Genomic DNA, 7,411 nt, shown 5'->3' on the forward strand with positions numbered 1-7,411 from the left:
GTAAGGTAGTGTCACGTTCAAACACTGTCTGTCGCCACCTTTTGGACCTAAGACATTTTAGTTAAAAAAACAAAATATTCTGCCTATTTTTTGAAAATTTGTTTGCGATAACCATGGTACACTAAACGCTTCCTTTCATACGAGCTGAACGGCATGCATTCCGCGAAAATCGGCTGTCCGCCCCTTTGAAGGGGCCATGTACATAAAAGGCAAATTTGTTTTCTTCAAATTGTGTGGTGTTTTTAGTGCCCTGACTAGTTTTACGGTTGTAGGGCAGCAAACGATGCTTTATTCACTCATAAAATAAACATTTCAAGCCAAAATTTCAATTCTTCAGCTAAATGGTGTTTCATGACGTCGACAACGACGTTTCCAGAACAGGGCCTTAAAACTGAAGATAGTCTGCTGACCACGGTTGCTACCATCTCATAGACGGACGTTTAGTTATCTTGTTTATCGCGCAATTCCATAAAGGGCTCTGCAATAGCGCTGAAGTGCCAGTGTTCGCAGTTTGCTTCAGGTCGGGCATCTATACCTGCGGTATTTTTGTTAGTGTTGATACTAATCGTTTCCCAAATCACAAGCTATGACTCCACAAACATGGTCATGTAAGTGCCCGTGCCGCTTATGTCAGTTGGTCAGTGTGGTGTCAGACAAACCCAACGCGTCTGACGGCTGTGTAAGACCGTGTCAGCCGGCAAAGCGCCTCACTATCTGCTTCGATGTTCCCGTTTTCGTTCGTAGTTTTCATTCTTCCCCTCACCACTGTTACTGCTACAAAAAGAATGTGCCCTAAATTTAAGCGCAAGCAGCTCCTTCTGCAAGGCTATAATCCCTGCCTAACTTGCGTTTGCTTTTGCCGGCCTCAGTAAACCGCAAAGCTGTCCATAATATGTCATAGGTTCTAGTGCGGGAAATGAACTAGTGGGTCTCATGGCCATTCTTTATTTTCATAATTAAACATCTATGTATGAGAGAGAGAGGCAGAGAGAGAAACACGTTTTATTCCTGGCCGGGCTTAGTACGGACGGTTGAGCAGCGGAACAGCAGCTCTATAGGCCCGAGCCCTGTCGACCAGGGCGCACTGGGACTGGGCGTCCGAGCCCGCGAGGGCAGACATCCTGAAGTCAGGGGGGGGGGGGGGGTGGGGTTGGGTATGTGGGGGAGTATGGATCGAGTGGGGAGCGAATGGGTTTGGATTTGTCTCCAGAGGGATTATTCAACGGGGTAAAGCGAGGGGTGATGAGGTGGAAAGGTGGTGCGTGAAAGCCCGTGATGGAGGGTGATTTCACGGAAGGTGAGCAGTGGCCCTAGGTGAAGAGGGGAATGTGAAACGCTGAGGGGGCTCTGCTGAGGGGTCCGGTGTATCAAAGCTCAGGCCGCCTCGTGTGCCTTCTCCGCGCCGCCAAAGCCCATATGGCCAGGAGTCCACAAAAGGGAGATGGCGCGGTGATGAGGGGTGCGGAACAGACTTTCGTGGGCGGGGGGCGAAATGATACCCCTGCAGAAATTTCTAACGGCCGTTTGTGAATCCGTTAATATGAGGCTAGGGGTGGGGGGGAGGGTTGTGGCCAGGGCAATTGCTGCTTCCCCCGCATCGTGGGGATGGGAAGCGGGGATGGTGGCTTAGGTAGAGGGGGTTGGGGTGTGGTTTACTGCTGCTATGATATATGCATGGCGGGGTTGCTGTTCTGCAGCATGAACGTATACCGTGTCGGACGAGGGAGGGAAGTGTTGGGCATGGTATAGCTTATTAGACAGATGTTTGCGGCGCAAGTTGTGTCACTGTTATTGTAACGAGGAACTCTTCCAAGTGACAGAAACTTGCATTTTGCCTGCCTGCCATCCGCAACAGGGCGAACAAAACGGCACACTGTTCGTTATTGGCTTGCTGCACCGTATCGTCGAACCACAATGATTAATCATTTGTGCATTTCAGAGGCACATCCTGATCGGTCGTCATAAATCGCTGCTTTATTCGAAACACATGATAAATAGCTAGTTGTCTACGCTAAAACCCCGAACGCAAGAAATACCTGAAGTAAAAGAAAGTCAAAGCCCGTTTCCTAAGACGACCATGGTTTAAACGCAAAGCATACTCTCAAGAAACCTGAGTCAAAATCAAAATCAGAAATTCAAACTGCGGTGACCGTGTCGGAATTGCGCAATCGATAGACGTCGGTTTCCTTAAGCGAGCGTCTCCGGTTCGATTACAACCACAGGAAGCGTTTTTCATTGAGGTGCTTGCTGTACCTTCGCTTATCGTCATCATCGTCGTCATCATCGTTTGTGTAAGTCAACTGTCAAAGGAAATTTTCCGTGTAGCACAGCTAGAAATCTCTTCTCGAGACGGTTCACCAGTTGGGTCTTAAAAGAAAGCTTTGCGGGAAAGAGGAGGTGGAGCGGGATGGAAAAAAACTTAATTCAACAGAAGAGCTGGTTAGTGGGCGGCGTCGCAAGGACCTCTTGTGACATCTTCAAAATGTTCACAGAGAGCTGTTGACATCACAGTCCAGATTGGAAGCAGTGACGTCAAAAGCTTTGTTATGAATACCTCACATATTTCATGGGTGCGGCGTGGAAACACGGCGTCTCAAAAAATCCGGCAAATTTTCACTCTGTGCTAGCGCATGTGGCTAGCTTGCCCGCGTTTGGGAAGCACACACGAACTTACACACCTTGCCATTGTATGTTTGCTTTAAACAGCACCTTGCCGTTTGTGCACGCCATTAACAATCTTTGATATAATAGCAAGTTTCTCAACAAAATATTGTTTTTTCTTTGCAAGCATCACCGACGCTCAAACATAAAACTGGTGGATCGAACGCATAGGTGGGAGTCGATGAACGGGGAAGCAGTTGCGAGTGCTGCGACCACTAAAGACGTATTTATTAACGTTCAGCAGCGGATAAATCCTCCTGATGAACACGTGGTCAATCCTATCAAGTTTTATAAGGGCACTGCGCTCCTAGATTAAGTTAAATATTTTTGGGAGCCAGGTGAAACGTTGTGCCATTGAATACTGCGGCTCTGGGGTCAATACGAAAGTTTCTGCAGTCACATACCGGGAGCAGCTGAAGGCCAACTCCATCGAATCGCGGCTACGAATTCTCGTTAACAGGTACCTTAATCTCAAAATTCCGAAATCAATTTTGATACATAGCAAGTAGTTCTGTATCTATGTTTTGGAAGTTTGTCAACTGTGTTTGTGAAGTTGGAAACTGTGTGTGTCTCAAGTAAAATTTGCCGAAAGTCGACATTTGCCCGTCTGTACTGCGAAACTACTGTAAAGAACACAATGGGTGCTAAAGAGACGAAGACGAAGTAGACACATAGAACACATGCAGGCGCCATATGTGTTCCGTGCCTACTTTGTCTTCGTCTACGCGCATGTTATTCTTTGCAGTAAGCATGAACCAACTAGCTCAACAAGTTTTGTTAAGAAACTACGCATACGATGGTGATGATGACGGATGGATTTTTTTGGCGCAATGCCAACTGGGGCAAAGAGCGCCAAGTCAGTGGTTAGGTATGAAGAGTTAAGTAACTACGCATTCGACAGCTACCGTCAACTTAATGACGATCTTTTCGTGGGCCATTTCGGAGGGCGACTTCTTCGAAGGTTGTGTTTTAATTTTTATATCTTCAGTTTACGTGGAATAATCGACATCGAACCAAGCAAGCCCCTCGTCGTCACTTCAACCAAAACGCACTCCTTTGTTTTCCACCCAGGTATGTCGTGAAGGTCGTAGCAAGCGGCAACGCTTCTTTTTTGTACGTTCAATTATTAACACCTAATTTTCGAATTTCTGAGCCATAGCCGCACAGGCAGGCAGATTGGCAGCGGCACGTATACGTTGGTGATGTTTAAGTTGTGCCTGTTTTAAAATCGCGCTTGAAGATACCTTCGAATAAGTTAGCGTAATAAACGCCAGTAGTCATACAGTTTCAAGTTAGAGCATAAGCGTAATGTAATTTTTAAACCAACTTGGAATTTAAACAGGCTGCATTGTCATGACCCCAAACACCGTGTTAACGCAAAACGACTGCTGCAGCGGAATCGTCAACGCACCCGCCTTATACCACGACTACTAATTCCTGACTCCATTTCATGTGATCAAATTTTCAAGAGATTGCAGTCATCTTTCCGTTTCCTTGCAGTACCTTTAGTTTTCATATAAGTGAGGTAACGCTTGTTAAAGCCACTTTCATGTTCGATGATTGCCGCTTCATCTATGGCGCTCCGAAGCCGTCACTGTATAGCCGTCACCGACGTTTGGCGGCCCCGCCGGAAGGAGCGGCCGCCACTCGGAACGCCGCTCTCACGCGCCCGCCCATTGCCGACACGTGATTCGGCAGGCCGGACCCCTCTTTCATCGAGCGGGCGTGGTGTAGTTTACATGGGGCCCGATTCTCCAAAATGAGAGGCCGTTGTTCTGAAACGACGCGGTCGCGCCCCTTTTTTGGAGAATTTGGCCCGTGATTCTGCTATATTCGCCCCGAGCGCGTACACAGTCGGCCCCTGGCGGCGGCGGGACGAACCGCTCCTAGTGTGGATGGCGCTCTCGCGTCGTCTGCTTTTTCCCGTTGCGTTAGGCGCAAGACGCGTGCTGCACACGACAAAACAACCAATATGTGTGCTCGTTTGGCAGTAAGCAATGCCATAGTAACCTCTGCGTGCTCGTTTCCTCTAGAAACGCAATAATGAGCGGCCGTTGCGGGTCAATGCGCTGGTTTAATTCCACGAAACATCTTCGCTGTGGTCACCGCTTGAGTGTGAAACGTGTTATAAACATTGCTTCCACACATTGCACTTTTCTTATTGTTGAGTGCAGTCGTCTGCCGTTTCGGGAACGTCGAAGGGTGCTTTTTGAAGGTGGCGTGGCGATTATTTAAAGGATAAAAGTTTAGTACGCGAAACGGGTAAGAAGCGACAAGACCTGTACATACGCGTGCAAATTCCACACCTTTGTAAAATTGCGCTGTGTCCTTATAGAAAGAAGAAACAAACAAAAACATTTACACTGCACACGACCCGTGCGCTATCGCCCAAACATTACCGGACACGTATTTTACACCCGCAAGCGTCTGTGTGATCGTGTCCTTCCCGTACCTTTTCTAAAATAAATACCATTTTTGGACAGTCGTCGGTTATACTCAGGAGGAGGAATACACATTTATTCAACTGTATCGAGTTGCTAATTTTACGTATTATTTAAAATACGTTTCTATCGATGCGCGAGAGTATTTAGGGGGAATGTTTCGGTAAAATAAAGCAGTTGTGAGTTTGCATCAGTCATGTGACATTTTGTGTGTCATTTTCATATATATAATTTTCAAATCCGACATGAATCACCTTGTCCAGAAATGTGTCTCACTCAGCATAACCAAATGCCAAATATGGTCACGTCTTAACCTCTTAAGGTGGACCTAAGTTTAAAGAAACAGGAGAAAACGCGTAATATATAATGCACGTTGTTGCCCACATGTGTGTGGGGTGTGTGCCATGACTCGCTGGTTTTTTTTTAATTTTTTCCCACAATGCTTGCTTTCAATACAATTTTGAAAAAGGCGTCCCACAATTCCTGGACAATCTCGGACCAAAATACGTGTACTGCTTTTTCACCGCTACAGGACATGACGCCTAGTGTAGTTTCGATTGTAAATTTGTGCTCACTGTGAGGTCCCAGAAGCCTGGTTTGCACACTGTAAACCTGCTTGTCACTTTGCGAAAACCTAGCTAAGCATGAGATGTTGATTGTACTGCGTGCGTTGACAATTCAATTCCTAAGTTCACTTGCGAAGAAAGCCGCAAATAAGTGATCCGAAACAGTTATTCATCAAGCCTTCCTTCAGAGTCGTTAAAATGTCATTTAAAAGACCCGTTAGAGCGGTTACATTTATATCTCTTCGCTGATCAAAATTCAGTAATTTTATGTTGCCTTTTGAACACACAAAAAATATCGTAAGCTCTTAGAAAGAATTTCGGGAATAAACCATTTCAGGGTATCCCACAAATGCAAGAATGCGTCATGCTACCAGTGAAAGCAATTTAGATTGCCGTTGTAAACTGAATTTCAGAGATCGAGGCTTCCTGATTTGTTTCTATTTATGCTTTTATTGAAGGCTCAAAGCCATAGTCTGGAAAGATCGAGCTTGGTCCGAGCCACGGCGTACAAGTTCATTGTCACAATTACGGCCATTCTGAGATTCCCGATGAGTCGTCGCTTTTTTGCCGTAGTAATAAAAACTGACTGCCGCTTTCATGCTACACATTGAACGTTGAGAAACCGAACTACAGCATACCACTCTTGTTCGCACCTTTCGTGCGCACACACGGCGGGAAAAAGGCACGAAGCGCGCCCACAACATGTGCATTCTTACGGGCCGCTCAGCGGAGCATCCACACTAGCAGCGCGACGCTGTCGCCACCTACATGTCGAGCTCGCGGCGAATACTGCTATTAAACAGGGGAACCGCCATTATCGAAGAGCGAATTCAGTTCGTGTTATAACTGTTTGCAGCAAATTCAGCTTTCTTCTCTTTCCCCCCGGGCCGCTCGCTGTTCATCATAGGAGCGTCTGCTGGTCACGATCCAACTCTTTTCGGCGGAGGGAAATTCCATCTGGGAACCGGGATTGGTTTACGCTGGTTTGCTGCGTTTTTCCTTTGCCTTTGTCACTCAAATTTAGTACTCTTGGTTTCTTCTGCCAGGGTACCCAGGGGACAAAATCATCGGAAAACGAAAAGTCCACTGTTTACTAGAAGTCAGGGTGTCGAACCGGACTTTTTTCGGGTTCGGTTCGAGTTCGGGTTCAAGCCTTTCGGGTTCGGTTCGGGTTCGGTTCCAGAACAACATTCCGTTCCGGTTCGAACCGGTTCGAACCGATTCAAACGGGTTCAAACGGGTTCGAAGAAAAAAAGCAGGCGTGTTTTTTTTCAGTTAATTATTTTGGGCTCGTTTTTAGTTTCCTTATCAAGACGACATAAAAACAAAGTAAAGTCATAATGAATGTTTCTTTGTGCAAATATTTTGCCTTGGCCAAACTAAATCAACCCTGCAACACTTCTTTCAACTTTTTTCAAAATGCTTGCAGAAAGGAGTCAACCAACACATCCCGTACTTAGATTAGGGAGCGCAAAGTGCCTCAGCCAAAAATTACTGCTCTCTCCTAATCAGATAACTTAAAATTTGCTTAAAATATTTTTCTCTCTTTTCCGGTCTTGGCGTTCTTCGGCTGCTGAATGACATCATTACAGCGGTGTAGCGGCTATTTGGCGGCTTTCCTTAAGTTGAAGAATAAAACGCATTTCATAGCCACTTTAAAAAGAAAGCCACAAAAGCGAAGCAGAAAGGGAAGCTGCATCCGCAGCGACGAGCGAATCACGCACTGTTGCTCTGTGCTGGCAA

Source organism: Haemaphysalis longicornis, unplaced genomic scaffold (genome assembly GCF_048455015.1).
Source record: "Haemaphysalis longicornis isolate Haplotype H1 unplaced genomic scaffold, Haemaphysalis longicornis Haplotype H1 scaffold_10, whole genome shotgun sequence".
Taxonomy (NCBI): domain Eukaryota; kingdom Metazoa; phylum Arthropoda; class Arachnida; order Ixodida; family Ixodidae; genus Haemaphysalis; species Haemaphysalis longicornis.